The sequence below is a fragment of the Haliotis rufescens genome, unplaced genomic scaffold, assembly GCF_023055435.1.
Source record: "Haliotis rufescens isolate VD_foot unplaced genomic scaffold, xgHalRufe1.0.p SCAF_5, whole genome shotgun sequence".
In the NCBI taxonomy this organism is placed as follows: Eukaryota; Metazoa; Mollusca; class Gastropoda; order Lepetellida; family Haliotidae; genus Haliotis; species Haliotis rufescens.
In genome coordinates this window covers 32,148,342-32,167,897 of record NW_025964223.1, presented here as the reverse complement: position 1 = coordinate 32,167,897, position 19,556 = coordinate 32,148,342, and positions in this window count along the sequence as shown.

Sequence of the window (19,556 nt, the reverse complement as noted above, 5' to 3'; positions counted from 1 at the left end):
GTGTCTATGACGTCGTTTATAGATTTACCCCTGGGATAGGATAGATGGTGAATTAGACGGAATTCCTCCGCATGCTTACCCAGATGCTGACCTTAGCCTGGCTGCTTCTTGGGCACCAGGCCTATTGGGGATACTTGGAGGTTGTCCAGGGGGGTGTCCTTGATGGGGCCCGCCATCCTGCCAAGGTCGACTTCCTTTTGTTTCACGAAGCCTGCCGTGTCTTGGTGCGTGGCTGATCGCAAGTTACATGCCAGGCGACCCGTGCGGCTTCCCTGGAGCTCGAGCTTAAAACCAAGGGTAAAACCTACCCATAAATAATTTGCATCTCTGTAATTGAGTGAGTGAGTGAGTTATTATGGGCAATATTTCAGTCATATCATGACGTCTCTGTAATTGACCTTTGCATATTGGCGTAACCAGGGTGCCATTTCATTGAGATCCACGGGGGAGGGGCCATTGAATTTACCTGTCTTGACGGCTGGTTTTCTGTTAGGGAAAGGCTGATTTGGGCTTGTATGGGGTCGGTTGAACCCCATTCCCTCGAAAGCAGGTCCTAGAGCTGTGGGAATTTTTGCCACAATTACTGCATTTGTGACCATAGTCTGCTACAGCCAAATTTATTGAAATCCCAGCATACCTGACTGGCGGTGTCCCCGTGTAAGCGTGTCATTGCGCCCCGTCCGCCTGATTCTGGTTGTCGTACCGGCTGTGTGACCATGTACTTCAGCCAAAAGGTGCTGAGCAAGGAGATACCACGGTAGTTATTGGGGTTTGAGTAATAGCCCTTCTTATGCAGAGGTATGATGACAGGAAAAGAACCATTTTTAAATAAAATGTTAAACAAGGTTGTTAGGTATGGTACTATTAAATCACTTGATGCTTTGAAAAATTCAGAAATAAGAGAATCATTTCCTGGCGTCTTACAGTTTTTTAATTGATTGATAGCTTACAACACTTCGTCTTCAGTTATACGGCTGTCAAGGATAGAACATTTGTCATCATCAAAAGAATAATCTACACCATCTTCTATAGTATCATGAGAGAAAACGGTATACATAAATTGGAATAAGTTTTTAAAATGCGAAAACCAGTAACTAATGGGGATAGACGATTCCCTTTCTTCGACACCAGTGTATTTTCTTAACATTTCCCAAAATGTTTTGCAGTTATTGATACTGAATGAAAGTCTGTCACGAATCAAATCATTAAAAGCTCTTTTCTTACACCTTACAATATCCTTATATATTTTACGCTGCAGTGAATAGGCTTGTAACGAAACATCCTTTTTCCTATTAAAAACCTCTAGTAATCGGAACTGTTGGAGTTCTATTCAAACGCTGGGGGAAAGATGCTGTGATACCCCGTGTCTCCATAAAAGGCAAACCTATCAAATTCGAAAAATCTGCAATATATCTTAAGGGAGATCCTTGATCAACACCTCACTTGGCGCAAACATATAGAATATGTGGAAAACAGATGTCAAAAAGACCTGAACGTATTACGGGCAATTTCAGGCACATCTTGGGGCACATCGAGGGACACTGGGCTAGACCTCTACAAATCTCTTATCAGATCAAAAATTGACTATGGTTGTGAGGCCTTTCATTCAGCATCAAATACTGTCTTGAGGCGCCTAGACAGAATACAAAACAAAGCCCTAATGCTGGCCACAGGCGCAGCAACAGGCACTACAAGTAGAAACGGGAGAACTCCCATTGAAAATAAGAAGAGAGCAGGCAATATTATCGTTCTGGGGACGAACATGGAACCCTTTGGTTAAAAAGATATGGCAAGACAAAAACACTCGAGATGAAACCCTAGCTCGAAACATTCCCTCACTAAAGCCATCTGGGATATTAGTACGTGGACTCATTCGAAGTCACAACTGTGATGACATTCAACCTCAAGAAAGTCACTACAAAGGATTACACCCTCCCTGGACTTTAAACCCCCCCAAAGTTGACACTGCTTTAACATCAGAAGTCACTAAATAAGAAAACCCAACTCTACTACGATCAGCAGCTATCACTAAAATTCAAACTACCTGGGACAGCTGGGCCCATATATACACTGATGGATCCAAGAATCCTATCAACAACAGTGCTGGTTACGGGATCCATATCCACAGCTCCAAACCCCAAGCACATTCAGTTCGCTTGCCTGATGGTCAGTCAGTATTTACGGCTGAATTGGAGGCAATTCATCATACACTCAAACTCATACCGGAACTTCCGGAAGCAGAGGCAGTCGTCCTATCAGACTCGCAAAGTGCACTTCAGGCCATCAGTGGCAGAAACTCAAACTCCAGGCCAAACACAGTCAACAATATTCTTACGAATATACAAAACTATCGGACCAAGGGCAAGAGGTGGAGCTGTGTTGGATCCCCTCTCACATAGATATTCATGGAAATGAAAAAGCAGACATACTGGCGAAGCTAGCTCTAGACAAAGCGGATATACAGCCTCTTCCCTTTAGTAAACTAGAGATAAAAAGCAAAAATCAAAGCCTCCATAGCAGAAAGATGGCAAGCCCAATGGGACGCAAGTAAGATCGGCAGATGGCTATACAAAATTCAACCCAAGGTCCAACAAAAGCCAAACTCAAACTCAAATGAAAGAAAAATTGAAATTGCTATCTCACACCTTAGACTCGGTCACAAAAAGCACTATGACAAGGTTTGTTCATCTTGCAATCAGGCTGAAACCATTGATCACGTGTTACTAGAATGTCAAGACCATGCCCCAGCCGGGCTAGGTTAAAACAAGAATTGCAGTTAGATCCGATATCTGTCATAGATCTCCTAAAGTCAAGAGATGCAATAGCGAAGGCCAAACTAACTCTATTTCTGAGAGATGGACAGCTACTCGAACGTATATAAACAGAGCAGACAAGGATACAAATTAAATCATATCAATACAAAAACAGAAATTATGTGAACACCAAACTCACAATAGATATGTGTACCCTACTCACACGCAGGAGTCCCAAAGAGGGACAGGTCAGCCGAAATTGCTTAGGCAGAAAGCGGCCTCTTAAACACCTAATGCAACAACAACAACAACAACTTTCAATAATCAGTTGTGTCGCAGGTCCCGCACTGTACACAACCCTCCGCGCATACCATGCTCGGTTCGCTCAGCAGCTTAAACTGCACGGTTGTCAATCACCCAGGCCCCTGGGACTGACAAATATGAACTTGGAAATGGAGATGGCAGACTTATGTCCAGAAATTACAATTGTTGAGAGTCCGCCCAACTCTCAAGAGAACCAGCCAAGTTCCCGAAAGGGTCAGCCCAAACCAAATGAAGGGAATCCCTTCACTCTGGTCACCAGAAAAACTGCCAAAAAACCCAGCCAACTTGACTTGTAGTCAAGCTGCGCTAAATGTCCCTGACCGTTTTCAGGACAGATTCACGTTCTCCGGAACTAAAAACAAAGAAAATATCGATTATAGTGCCCTATGGGCTAAAGGCATGCTTAAACGCAAACAGCCTCAATCTAGCCCACCTAAGGCTAAAATAGTACAGAAAAGACAAAGAATGGTCTCATCAGAATCAAAGACACAACAAAATAGAAGACCACAAACCAAATGGGAAAAAGTAGTCTTTAGCGCAGACTTCTCCCAAGATCTTAATATGATCCTAACAGCTCAAGATATTGCCAAAGAGCTAAAGCACAACAATATTATTTGAATAAATAAGTGTGGAAGAGGGTATATTGTTGTCGGTGACAACCTCACAGAGTCAATTGACATGCCCAAAAGCATAAACGGGATCAAACTAAAATGGGATACCCCAAAGTGGCTTAGTAATATCAGATGCGCGATACATCTAGACAAAAAAATTAATGACGACGAGCTTTATCAAATTGTCTGTCAAGCCCAAAAGAAAGTCACTCAACCTACAATCCTGTCGGCATTCAGGATCAAATCAATGGGCACAAACAACACACGAGTAGTAATACTCACATTACTTGGCCAGTCAGTCCCTGACCACCTTAATCTAGGTGGTAAGGACATAGAAACTATGTCATACAGGAAAAGGCCAACCCAATGCACAAACTGTATGCTCTATGGACATACAAAAACATCATGTATCCAGCCACCCAAGTGCAATAACTGCTCCCTTATTTACACTTACTTAAATTGGAGAGTTTACGTGCGCTTTTCGACTGCAGCGTATTTCGCACAAGGGCCCGGCCAGGCCATTTAATGTGTTTCAGAAAAGCGGAAAAAGTTGTTTGGCAATCCAGTAGGGGTGTTTTAGTGGTTGCTTATATAGAATTTTGGAAATTTTGAGATTTGGAAAAAATGTCAAGAGGGTTTGGGGGGAGAACTAAGGGAGCTGAGTATGGAAGTTTGTTAGTGTTATTATGTGATTTGGTTTTGGTAGTTTATTGGGGTTTTAAATGCGATTTATTAGTCCTGTTTTAATTAAGTATACGCCTAAGGCTTTGATTTTTTCTATTTTATTTTGTGGGTTTAGGATTGCTTCTAGAGTAAGAGCCTTATTTAGATTTAGGGTGGTTTGTAGTGTAGTTCGGTGTGTTAGGTAGTGGGTGCAGTGTATGAGTGCGTGTTCTGGGGTTTCTTGTTGTTTGCAATGTGGGCAGGTTCCTGTTGCGTGTTTTTTATCATTATTTTGAGGTGGTTATTTAGGTGGGTATGTCCTGTTTGGAGTTTAGTGATTACTCTGTCGATTTTTTGGGACGGATGTAGAATTTTTGGTTTGGTTAGGTTTTTTTTGAGAACCTTTTTGATTTGGCTATTTGAGTTTAGATATAAGTTATGCCATTTTTTGGTGATTTTTTGTTTGTTAACATTTTTGTTTCTGATTTGGAGATGGGTAGGTTTAAGCTTATTTCTGGGATTTTTAGGGCTAGTTTAGCTGCTTTATCGGCGTTTTCATTACCGTATATTCCTACGTGGGCGGGGATCCAAATGAATACTATTTGTTTGTCTGCCTTAGTTAAATCGTTTGAGCTTTTTAGTATTTGATTTATTAGTTCAGGGCGGTTTTTGGTGTTTTTATTTTGGAGGGCTTGTAGTCCACTGAGCGAGTCGGTAAGTATTAGGATTTTTTTTTATTTTTTAGATTGTTGATTATGAAGGGCTGAGGCCATGCCCATTAGTTCGGCCGTGAATATTGATTGATTGTTTGGGAGTCGGTAGGATTGTGTGGCTTAGTTGGTTGTGTGATGTGGACTCCGAAACCTGTGTGTTTGGAGATCGGATCTGAGGATCCGTCTGTGTAAATGAGACACCAATTTGGCCAATTTTCATGTATGTATGCTAGTGTGGTGGTTTTTGCTATGTTTGGGTCGGTTTGTTTATTTATTGTGCTAGCTAGTGTTATGTCTATTTTGGGTATTTTAAGTTTTGGGGTGAAGATATTTAATTTTTTACAGTTTTGTTTAAGATTGTTTATTTGGTGTTCATTTAAGTAATTGATTATTCTTTGGGATATTGGAGTAAGTAGAGGGTGTTTTCGAGCTAGGGCTTGGTTTTTTGGGGCTGGTATTTTTGTTTATTAGGTTTTGTTCCCTACGTAGATTTAGTGGCATTTCTCCTGTTAAGGCCTGGAGTGAAGTGTAGGAGGTGCCATGTTGAGTGCGTGTTATTAGTTTTAGAGCCTGATATTGGATTGAGTCTAGTTTTTTGCCTAGGGATTGGTTATGGGTGTCGTATATGGCACATCCGTAGTCTATTTTAGATCTAATTAGTGATATATAGAGTGAGAGGAGGGTGTCTTTGGAGGCCCCCAAGTTTGAGCCAGTTAGGCATCTTAGCGTATTTAGATCTTTGCTACATTTAGTTATTAACTGCTCCCGAGTTTCTTGCAAAGAAAACTGCAACACATGGTGTACAAACTGCAGGAAAGAGGGTCATTCATCCTTGGCGCCGAAAGGTCCTAAACGCTTGCTCGTCAGCAAACGTATAAATAAAATACCTACTCTGCAATCTGAATCCAAATCTATTCAACCCACTGAGGTCGAAAAAAACCAAGCGACTACTGATGACTCTACTGAGCAAACAATGGAATCTGTGAGCACTGAGCAAACAATCGAATCAGTTAGCACTGATCCGCCTGCTTACAGGCACAAAGCCACTGCAAAACGCAAGGAGAAAAAGACCCAAGCTCCCAAATCAAACCCCATGCCTTCTAATTCTCAAACTGAGGAACACAGCAAACAAATCAGTCAGGCAAAGAAAACACCAGCTCATGGTAAACAAAAGGCTCAGAACACAAACAAAGTTGTAGAGGTCATTGCCACGTCATTGATCCAAATTACATGCAGAAAAATGAGTGTCCAAAGCCAAAGCCACCTGCATCCTCAAAGTGGCTTCCAAAATAATTAAATACAAAGGAACAAAGAAACAGTTCCTAAATAGGGTAAGCCCTAAAACCCAATAAGCGCTCATCTATAAACAATCATGGACTTGCTTTTACTACAGTGGAACGCAAATGGCCTTAAAAGCCACACCAATGAACTGACTGCACTGAACTGACTGGCAGTTGCAGTTTGTACTCCAAGCGAGCAACACCTCCCAAGCCAGCACAGAGCATTGCCTGATAGCCAGCCAAGGAGAAATCCATCATCGGTAATTATCACGTTATCCTTTCAGCCTTATTCACATACTCTTAAAATCACTCTCATCGTTTGTTTGTTTGTTGTTTAACGCCGAACCTAGCAATATTCCAGCTATAGGACAGCGGTCTGTAAATAATCGAGTCTTGGCCAAGCGAGCAACACTTCCCAAGCCAGCACAGAGCATTGCCTGATAGCCAGCCAAGGAAACTCCATCATCGGTAATTATCACGTTATCCTTTCATCCTTATTCACATACATCACTCTCACCGAATTAATCACAAAACCCCTAAATCCTTAAAACCAACAACAACACTCAACTCTTATAAATAACCAACACCTTATCCTCCCCCATCTCCCTAACACAGCTCGCACTCATTTCTACTCGCTACCCACGCCCACCACTCAAACACACCCTTTGACCCAACTCCTAAAAACCAAAAAACACCTAATCCCCCCTTCTCCTTAACACAACGCACGCTCTTTCCTACTCACCACCCACGCCCACCACTCACATACCTCCACTCCTTCGACTAAATATCTCCTAATCCCCGCTTTCCACTTGTCTCACCTAATCCCAGCCTTCCAGCAACAAAATAAATCTTTAATAATTAATCCATTTCACAAACCCTCCTACTAAAACCAACAACAAATAACCACCGCAACCTCCTCCGCCTCCTAAACACAACTCACCAAGTAAAAACAACAAACCAACTCACCTCCCCAAAACACCACTCCCACTCCACCACCACTCACCACAACACACGCTCTCCAACTCTCCAAACAACATGACTGACACCCGCAACGCCACACTCGCAGACATGCCAGCTCCTAACTCACCCACGCCTGCGGAAGCGCACAACACTTCCGGGAGGTCACTCGAAAACATCGTCCCGACCGAGTATGGCGAAAACACGACACACACCACCCCCACCAAACCAGCTAACTCGCCACCTCAAAACACCAAAAAACGCAAACTCGACACATCCACTCCACCTCCATCGCCCACACCCTCCCCGGCCGCCTTCCTCACGACCTTCGCCCTCTACTTCTTCTCAGCAGGCTCAGGCACCACTCTCTCACTAGAACTTTCGGCAGATAAAATAGGACTTTGGTTTAAAAGAGAAAAAATAAATTACAACAATATTAAAAAAGCCAACAAAGGATACCAGATAATCTTCCCTAACCGAGAATCTTACAACGCAGCAAATAAAATAACTCAAATATTCCACGTCACAGTAATCAAACAAACACCTAATTGGCAACAATATACACGAGGCGTAATTAGGGTTAACCCAAGGGAAACAACTGAGGACTTACAATTATACTCTCTAGAAGCTAACATAAACCAAGACCAAAACCCTCAACCCCTAATCACCAGCACGCGTAGAATAACCTCAACTAGAAACGGAAAAACGGTCCCAACCTCCATTGTCATAATCAACTTCAAAAAGACCGCTAAATTCCCTGAAGCCCCCAAACACATATCCTTCGGAGCCCACACCAACTTAGAAGTCAAACCCTATATAAAGCAGGTTAAGTAATGTACAAAGTGCCTCAAATACAACCACACTGCCTCCCAATGCACATACCGTAAAACTAAATGTAAAAAATGCGCACAAACAGACTGCCCAGGCACATGCACACCCTGGTGCATCCACTGCAAATCCACCCAACACACTTCACTCTCAAACCAATGCCCATACAGACACACACTCACCCAGCAGGCCAACAAACACATAAACATAGACACGGCTAAAATCCAAACACGAAAATTTGCTACACCTGCATCTAAACCACTCCTCCCTACACCACACCCAAACACCATCCCACAAACAAACACCACACCCATAACCGACAGCTCTGTCTGGGGCCCCTACCGAGAAACCGCACCCACCTCACACATACAAGCAGCCACTCAACCAACCACGAACCCTCCCACATCTCACATAGCCAAAACATCAACCCCCGCATGCAAAACAAACCTCAAAATGACCACCACAACACGACCCTCATCCAAGCACCCTACAGCCAATATGGTAACAACGCTCTCCCACAAGCAAGCACAACAACAAAACACAAACACTATGAAATCATCAGCTACACCCATCCCACAAACACCTTCACAATCCTCCACATCACATGCCTCCCCCATGGAAACTCAATCAGCTAAACCTAATCTAACCTATGACGAAGATTTCTCCACTACTGAGGAAACAATAGACACTACTCCAACTAAAACAAACCAAACTCCCCAACCAGCCAACACCCAAAACCTAAACAACCTCACCTTACTCCTAGCATACATGCATAGTCAAAACTCACCAAAAGCTAGCATGAAATCCTTCTACAAAGTAGCTTTCAATCTAAAATTAACCGATCTTCCCTTCTTCCTCTTTAACCTCCATCTAAAAGAACTCACCGAATAAAATAAAAAATAAAAAATAAATCACCAATCACCCGAACCCAATATTCGAAGGACTAAATATTTTTCAGTGGAACGCCAACGGACTCACCTCCCACGGCCATGAACTAAAACTAAATTTAAACTAAATAAAGGCCCTCACATTGCTTGTATACAGGAAACCAAATTCTCAAAAAAATCCAAATTCACACTACCTAACTACAACTCAGTTAGAACTGACAGAGCTAAACCGAAAACAAGAAGAGCCGCAGGAGGACTAATCATATTTATCAGAGAAGATATAAATTACGAAGAAATAAAAATAGACACGCCAAACCTAGAAGCCAACGGCATTAAAATCACATTAAATAACCGAAACATAAACATCATAAATATTTACCACTGGGCGGAACAAAAAGTCCAACCTGAGGATCTAAACAAACTACTCCAAATAAGCGATAAATCTACTATATTCCTAGGAGACTTTAACGCTCACCATCCTACATGGAGCATAGATGATAAAATAGATAATCATGGCAAATTAATCTCCGAATGGATAGAAACAAACGACCTAGTACTCCTTAATAGCAACCAACCCACGAGGTACGATAAGATAAACCAAAAAATGTCGGCTATCGACCTAACCATATGCACCGCATATCTAGCCCAAAGTACTCAATGGGAAGTGCACGACGTCCCGCTAGGTAGTGACCACTTCCCCATAAACATAACCATAGGAAATACAAACGTACCAATCCAAACAGAAAACCAAGAACCAAAATTCCATTACAATAAAGCTAACTGGGACCAATTCCAAGATATCTGCAACGAAGCTAACCTAAACGAAATAGAAAATAATGATCCAGAAACCTATTGTAAAAACCTAACAGACTATATAATAAACGCAGCCAAAACCTCCATCCCCTTCAAAACATCTAAGACAGGCAAACCGACGGTACCATGGTGGAATGAGGAAATAGAACAGACTAGACGAAAACGTAAATCAGCCTTCAATAAAGCAAAACGCGACTACAAATATTTAAACATAGCCCACGAACTAAACCACCAGGTTCAAAAACTAGTCCAAATAGCCAAAAGTAGAGACTGGAAAAAATTCTGCGAAGGTATAAATAACCGTACAGATGCCAGAACGGTCTGGCGCAAAATCCACGCCATCAGAGGCTTAAAACGACATAAAAAAACCCCTAACATTGACAACTCAACCAACCCCGCCCAAAAAGCAAATAATCTCGCCAACCAATTTTCGGCCGTTAGCAGTAACACCAACTTCAGTAAAAAATTCCAAGATAAACTTAAAACAGAAAACAAACCCACAAAAGAACCAAACAATAACAATCTAGAAATAAATCAACCCTACACAATGGAGGAGCTCCTCTACGTAATCCAAAACAGGAAAAAGGGCACAGCCCCAGGATTAGACCTAACTTCTTACCAAATAATTAAAAAACTCCCCCTAAAACTACTCCAGGCACTACTCAAACTATACAATCTCATCTACCTAAACGGACAGGTTCCTACTCCCTGGAAACAGGCCCTAGTCATACCAATCCCTAAACCTAATAAACCAGCTAATCAAGCTAACTCATATAGACCAATATCCCTAACTTCAAACTTATGTAAAGTAATGGAATCAATGGCTAAAAATAGATTACAACATTACTTAACCCAAAATAACATCATAAACCCAGATCAAAGCGGTTTCACTCCTGGCCGCTCAACCCTAGATAACCTCACCCGACTAGAACAAGATATTAAGACAGGACAGCTAAATAAACAATATACCACAGGCATCTTCTTAGACTTCTCTAAAGCTTTCGACATGGTATGGCACGATGGGCTAATACAAAAACTTAAAAAAATAGGACTCAAAGGTCAGATAATAAACTACATCCAGGACTTCCTAAACAATCGTAAAATAACCGTGGGTATAGACCAAACTCTATCGGACCAATGTCCCCTAGAAAATGGTACTCGACAGGGCAGTATCCTCAGCCCCACCCTCTTCAATATAATGATAAACGATCTATTCGAGGGCCTATCCCCTAAAGTAAACACATCAAAATTCGCGGATGATGGAGCCATCTGGATCCGCACTAAAAGCATGAACATGGTCCAAAATTTACTCCAAAAATCTCTTAATAAAATACAACAGTGGGCTGACAAATGGGGCTTCTCCCTTAACTCAGAAAAAACAACAGGAATAGTATTCAAACATAAAAACATGAAACCCGCCTCCCCAATCCTCCAGCTAAACAATCAAACAATCAAATTTCAAAAACAAACCAAATTCTTAGGACTTATTTTCGATGAACATCTCACCTGGGATGCTCACATCCAAAACCTAACAACTAAATGCAGTAAAGACCTAAACACCCTAAGATGCCTAACTGGTTCTAACTGGGGAGCATCCAAAGATACCCTCCTCTCTCTCTACATATCACTAATTAGATCAAAACTAGACTACGGCTGCGCCATATACAACACCCTAAACAACTCTCTATCTAAAAAACTTGACTCAATACAATATCAGGCTCTCAAACTAATTACACGCACCCGACATGGCACCTCCTACACCTCACTTCAGGCCTTAACAGGAGAAATGCCACTAAGTCTACGCAGGGAACAGCTAAGCTTAAATTTCTGGGCCGCGTCCCAATCAAACCCTCTCATCCAAAACTTAATAAACCAAAACATCAGCCCCAAAAACCAAGCTCTAGCTCGTAAACACCCCTTACTTACCCCAATATCCCAAAGAATAACAAACTACCTAAATGAACACCAAATTAAAAATCTAAAACAAAACTGCAAACAATCAAATATCTTCACCCCTAAACTTAAAATACCCAAAATAGACACAACACTAGCTAGCCAAATAAATAAACAAACCGACCCAAACATAGCTAAAACTACCACACTAGCATACATACACGAAAATTGGCCAAATTGGTGTCACATTTACACAGACGGATCCTCAGATCCGACCTCCAAACACACAGGTTTCGGAGTCCATACCACACAACCAACTAAAACCACACAATCCTTCCGACTCCCAAACAACCAATCAATATTCACGGCAGAACTAATGGGCATGGCCTCAGCCCTCCATAATCAAGGATCCAAAAACCACAAAAAAATCCTAATACTTACCGACTCCCTAAGTGGACTGCAAGCCCTCCAAAACAAAAATACCAAAAACCGACCTAAATTAATAAATCAAATACTTAAAAGCTCCAACGACCTAACTAAGGAAGGCAAACAAATAACCTTCTTGTGGATACCCGCCCACGAAGGAATATACGGTAATGAAAACGCCGATAAAGCAGCTAAACTATCCCTCAAAATCCCAGAAATAAGCTTAAACTTACCCATCTCAAAATCAGAAATTAAAAGTGTAAACAAGCAAAAAATCACCAAAAAATGGCATAACCTATATCTAAACTCAAATAGCCAAATCAAAAAAGTGCTCAGCAAACCACTAACCAAACCAAAAATTCTCCATCCATCCAAAAAAATCGACAGAGTAATCACTAAACTCCAAACAGGACACACCAACCTAAATAACCACCTAAAAAAATTTAAAAAACACACTACAGGTAACTGCCCACACTGCAAACAACCAGAAACCCCAGAACACGCACTCATCCACTGCACACACTACCTAACACATCGAACCGCATTACAAACCACCCTCAATCTAAACAAGGCTCTAACTCTAGAAGCAATACTAAACCCACAAAATAAACTAGAAAACTTCAAGGCCTTAGGCGTATTCTTAATCAAAACGGAACTAATAAAACGCATCTAAAAACACAATAACTCACCAAATCAAAATCACATAAACAAACAAACATCCACCATACCAAGCTCCCTTAGTTCTCCTCCCCAATCCCATCGGCATCTATTCCAAATCTCAAAATTCCCAAATTCTATATAAGCAACCCCTAAAAACCCCCTCTTGGGTTGCACAGACCACCTTCGCCCCTTTCGGAAACACATTAAATGGCCTGGCCGGGCCCGTGTGCGAAATACGCATCAGTCGGAAAGCGCACGTTAAATCTCCAAAGTAAGTAAGTAAGTAAGTACTGACTGCACTCGTCGAAAAACAGGTGATGAAGCCGCATGTCATTCTAATACAGGAGACTCAGTGAAACAGCCAAATTCACACTACCTGGGTACACCCAATATAGAAAAGACAGAAAAAGACTTATGCCTGGCAACAAGGAAGGAGGACTAATCACCCTTGTCCACGACAGCTGTACCTTCAAAAATATCGAATCAAACGTAGGAGTGAGTGAGTGAGTTAATATTTAAAGTCACATCGGCAGTATTTCAGCCACATCGTGACTTGAACAAGTTATGCATTTATATTATATATTAAAGCTGTCATCGAAGGACAGTACAACAACCAGCAATATATCACAGACTATAGTTTTATAACTAGTTTTAGAACAATAAAATAATCAGATACAATACAGACGATACAATATAAAAACGGGCTGTAGATCGCCAGCAACCAAAGTTAGGCCACCATACTAGGGACCATCGGGATTTACGGTACTTCTGCTACCTACATGGTACCCCAGCAGGATTTACACCATCCCTAGGGCCACTGGCGATTATCAGACGGATTAACCAAAGAGGTAAAATCAACAAAAATACTACGATTAAAATCACAGAGAAATGAAAAGATACGTTGAGTGATACCGGACTTACGTACCTTCCGAAGGGGGACAATTGTTTTACGATACTTCAACCCCCTAGCCCTGTGAAGATACAGCCACTAACAATCTTAGTTATGATTTCATTCCACCAAATTAAAATTCATTTACTTTATACTACACATATTATAATCAAAATTTATCTATTAATTCTATTTCTTTAAAAAAAACGATGATTAAATGAGCACTTATTTGATTAAAAAGATCCATTATGGAAGCTATTTTGAAATACTTATCCCTTGTGATGGAAAAATCAATGCAGTCAAGCAGTACATGCTTGACCGTGATTCTTTCATCACAAGGGATGCAGAATGGAGGATCCTCACCTTTCAATAAATATTCGTCGGTATATCTGCTGTGGCCAATACGACATCGTCGTAAAATGACCTCTTCAAATCTGGACTGACAAGCCAAGTAGGTGTAACCAATATTTGGTTTAATTTCATGTAATTTATTGATACCTACTTGGGTGTCCCACTTCTTTTTCATGAGATCTTGGATGTAAGATCTAATCACGGGTTTAAAATCTGTGTATGGGATCAGAAGTGGTGTCACAGATTTGTTGAGTGAGTGAGTGAGTTAAGATTTAACGTCACATCGGCAGTATTTCAGCCATATCGTGACGAGAAGTACATTAATAATACACATAATTATACGAAATAAAAACCTGTCGACGAAGGACAGTAGAATAACTAGAATATCACAGACTTGATTTAAAACTAGTTGTGAATAATAAAAACAGTAAGCATTAATGAACATCACAATATAAAAATGGGCTAGAAATCGTCAGCCACTGAAAGGAGATCACCATACTGGGGACCATGGGGACTTACAGTACCTTAGCTTCCTGCACGGACCCCGGCAGGATTTATATCATCCCTTCAGTCACTGACGACATTGTATCAGTTAAGCCTTAGATTAAAATAACGAATATACTACGTTTAAAAGCCTGGTATGCAGAAAAATACCTGGAATGAAATGGGACTTACATACCCTCTTAGGGGGACACTAATTTTACGCTACTTCAACCCCCCTCGAGGGTACAGCCACTAACAATCTAAGTTATTAATTAGCACTACCAATTTAATAAAATAATACATTAAGCACATCAAAATTTATGGACAAGTTCTATTTCTTTTAAAAAACATAATATTAAACGAGAATTAACATCATTAAAAAGGTCCTTAATTGTTTTTACATTGAAATATTTATCCCTTGTAATGGAAAAATCAACACAGTCAAGCAGGACATGCTTGACTGTGATTCTTTCATCACAAGGGATACAAAACGGAGGATCCTCACCTTTTAGTAAATATTCATGAGTATATCTGCTGTGGCCAATACGACATCTTCGCATAATGACCTCTTCAAATCTGGACTGACACCCCAAGAAGGTATATCCGATATTTGGTTTAATTTCATGTAATTTATTGATACCTACTTGGGCGTCCCACTTCTGTTGCATAAGATCTCGGATGTAGGATCGAATCATGGGTTTAAAATCAGTGTATGGGATCAGAAGTGTTGAGCGCTGCTTTTAGCAGCAGCATCGGCCATTGTGTTACCTTTGATACCAACATGGCTTGGTAACCAACAAAAGACGATGTCATATTGGCCAGTAGCAAGATCATTAAATAACTCAAGAATTTGGATTAAAAGTGGATGTTTTGAAGACATATTTTTAATTGCCTGAAGGCATGAAAGAGAATCTGAAAACAGTATGAATTGGTTATGTTTAGATTGATTACTGATATATTTAAGTGCTGTAAAAATGGCGTTTGCTTCTGCAGTGAATATTGAACTGTTATCAGGTAAACGTGAAGAGATTGTTCTGGATCCAATGACAGTGGCACTAGCAACTGCGCCACCATCCTTGGATCCATCTGTAAATATAGATTTATAAGTGTCATAATTGTTTCTAAGTTGATGGTATTCTTGTTGGTATATTAATTGGTTAGTATCGGATTTCTTAAGTTTGGTTAATGTCAGGTCTACCTCTGGCTTTACCATTTGCCAAGGAGGAGATGAGAAAAGTTGAGTAGTAGCTATATCTTGGAGTTTAATATTCGAAGCTGATATTGCAGATTTTATTCTAATTCCGAGTGGTGGATTGAGTGCTGATTTCTTATTGCAAAGATCTTCGTAGAGAGGATGGAATATACATTCAAAAGCTGGATTTGACGGATTAGAATATAATTTAGTGATGTATTGTAGAGATAATTTTAGTCGGCGTTGTTTAAGAGAAGGCTCATCTGCTTCTATATAGAGACTGTGAATGGGAGACGTTCTAAAAGCTCCAAGGCAAAGCCTCAGGCCTTGATGATGGATGGTATCGAGTTTTTGTAAATTACTTTTGCAGGCTCCACCATAGATGATGGAGCCATAATCAAGTTTTGAACGAATTAGTGACCTGTATAAGTGTAAGAGGGTTGTTTGATCCCCTCCCCACTTTGAATTAGAAACAACTTTCAATAGATCGAGTGCCTTCAGGCATTTAGCTTTGAGGTATTTAATATGTGGAAGGAAAGTTAAGTGGTTATCAAAAATAAGTCCCAAGAACTTGGCCTCCTTAACAACTTTGATAGGAGTGCCATTTAGAAATAGTTCAGGGTCCTTATGTGGCTTATATTTTCTGCAGAAATGTATACAATTAGTTTTTGATTTGGAAAATTTAAACCCGTTTTCTAGACACCACTTGTTAATTTTATTAAGACATAATTGTAATTGCCTTTCTATTGTGTGCATATTTTTACCACGACAAGATAGATTAAAATCATCCACAAAAAGTGATCCATCAACTGAATCATTTAAAACTTTGGACAAACTGTTAATTTTTATACTGAATAAAGTGACAGACAAAATACTGCCTTGTGGGACACCCTGATCCTGATTATAATGATCAGACAGGGTTGTACCCACTCGGACTTGAAATTGCCTGTCTGTTAAAAATTGGGATATAAAATGAGGCAGACGGCCTCTTAATCCAAAATCATGAAGATCTTTTAAAATACCATGTTTCCATGTTGTATCGTAAGGTTTTTCTAAATCGAAAAAGATCGATACAGCATGTTGTCTATTTACAATGGAATTTTTAATGAACGATTCTAAACGCACTAAATGATCGATAGTACTCCTGTTCTTCCGGAAACCACATTGTATATTGGTAAGAAGATTATTTGTTTCCAAGTACCACACTAATCGATTATTTACCATGCGTTCCATCGTTTTACAAACACAGCTAGTTAGGGAGATAGGTCGGTAATTTGATGGATCAGAATGATCCCGCCCAGGTTTGGGTATTGGTATAACAATGGCATTATGCCATGAAGGTGGAAACGTCCAAGATGTCCAAATGTCATCAAATATAGTCAACAAAGTTTCAAGGCATGATTCGGGCAAGTGTTTCAGTAGCTGATAATGAATATTATCAGCGCCTGCTGCTGTATCATGAGCTTGCTCTAAGGCAGTATATAGCTCATGTAGTGAAAATACCTCATTGTAATCTTCACCATTATCAGATGTAAAATTTACTTTTTTCTTCTCCTGTTGGAGATGATATTTTTGAAATTCAGGAGCGTAATTAGATGAAGAAGAATGATGAGATAAAGTTTCACCAATGCTATTGGCAATGGCAGATTTATCAGTTAACAAAGTATCGCCATCCTTCAGATGGTTAACTGTAGAATTTGATCCCTTGCCTTTGATCTTTTTTATCATGTTCCATACCTTGGACATAGGGGTACGGGAGTTAATTTTGGAGACATAAGTCTGCCAGGATTGACGTTTATTTTGCTTAAATAGACGTCTTGCCTTGGCATTTGAAATTTTAACAGTATTTAAATTATGGACAGTGGGATGTTTACGGAAGTACTTCTCCGCCTTCTTACGACATTTCCTAGCTTGTTTGCAATTAGCATCAAACCATGGTTTACGAACACGTGGGTTGACAGAGGACTTAGGTATTGATTCATTAGCAATTTCATTCAGTTGATCTGAAAACAACTGAATTGGGTCAGTAACATTCTGAAAAGACGTAGTTTGTAATTTATCGTTGCATAAAGATTGAAACAAAAGCCAATCAGCCTTCACAAAATTCCATCGAGGTGAAGGTGGATCAACAGCGGGATTAATTGGCTTAAGCACCGTGGGAAAATGGTCACTCCCACATAGGTCATCATGGACGGACCATGAGAATTCATTTAACAAAACTGAATCCGTCAAAGACAGATCTAAAGATGAATAGGTACCAGTAGCAGGGTGTTAGTAAGTGTCGGAGTCATCATTAAAAATGCAAAGATCGTTATCGGAAACAAAATCCTCGATCACTTTTCCCTTTTGATTAATGGTTGAACTTCCCCATAGAGGATTATGCCCATTTAGATCACCCATGATGACACAGGGCTTTGGGAGTTGGTCATACAGTTTTTGTAGATCATTTCGCTGAAGACTTGAAGAAGGAGGAATGTATAAGGAGCAAAGTGTGAAGGCAATATGCAGTGTAAGTCGAACAGCAACTGCCTGCAGAGTCGAGTCAAGCGGAACAGGACTGTGAACAACGCCCTGCCGCACTAAAATAGAAGCACCTCCAGTAGCTTTATCTCTTGGAGGAGAGAAGGAATGATATGAACTATATTGCTTTAAATCGAACTTATCTGTATTTTTAAGGTACGTCTCTTGTAAACAAATTGCTGATGTATTTAAATCATTTGTTAATAACTGCAGTTCATGAAAATTATGCCCAAGTCCTCTGCAATTCCATTGCAATATATTAGACAATTGAGTCATGGTGGCTCAATTGGAGATCGCTCGCGTGAATGTGAGGAGGAACTACTCCCCCGCCTGTCCTGTGAGGACAGAGTAACCTCCATGTCCAGAGGCCCAAAGGAGTTCTGTAAAGGAACCTCTGAAGGTGAAGGGACAATAGGTGGCTGTTTTCTACTCAATTTCTTTTTCTCTTTTTTTTTCAGGTTTGCTGGTTGTTTCCCAGACGTTTGGGATTGTGTCTCAGACTGGATCTCAGTCTGAGATCCTGAACTTGATTGACTGATGGCAGGAATAGGTGTGGAAATAGTGGAATTTGGAATTGTTGCAACAGGTTGTTCTGACTTGACCCATGTCAAGTCAGTCTGACACGAAATAGATGATGTTGTTACGGGGCGTGAGACTGCAGCGGAGTAAGAAATAGTTGAAGTAGTTGTGGTCTGATCTTTCAATAGTTTCTTTGCATCCAGGTAGGGTATGTTCCTTTTACATTTCAGTTTCATTATTTTAGATTCAATCTGCCATACAGGGCAAGATTTAGATGAAGCAACATGTGGGCCAGAACAGTTTGCACATTTCAAATCATCTTCGCAGTCAGTGCTCTCATGGTTGGCACCGCAACGATGACAAACAACCGAGTTTCGACAGGATTTAGAGCCATGACCAAAACGCTGACACTTGTAGCATCGGAGCGGATTGGGGACATACACATCCACTCCGATGTGGAAGTAACCTGCTTTAATTGACTGGGGAAGGGTTGTACGAGCAAACGTCATTAGATACGTGTTTGTATTGGTGATGACACCGTCCTTCTTGAAAGTAAAACGTTTAACTGCAGTAACAGCCTGGTCTTCCAACTCCGTAGCGATTTCTTCTTCAGACATGTCGGACAGACAACGAGCCCTTTCACGAACAATGCCTCGACAAGAATTTAATGTTCTGTGCACAGACACAGCAACCTCAAGATTGGCAAATGTAGATATAGATAAAAGATTGAGAGAATGCTGTCTCCGTGCACACTCCACAAGAAGCGAACCACTACGGAGACGGGTGACGTTCTT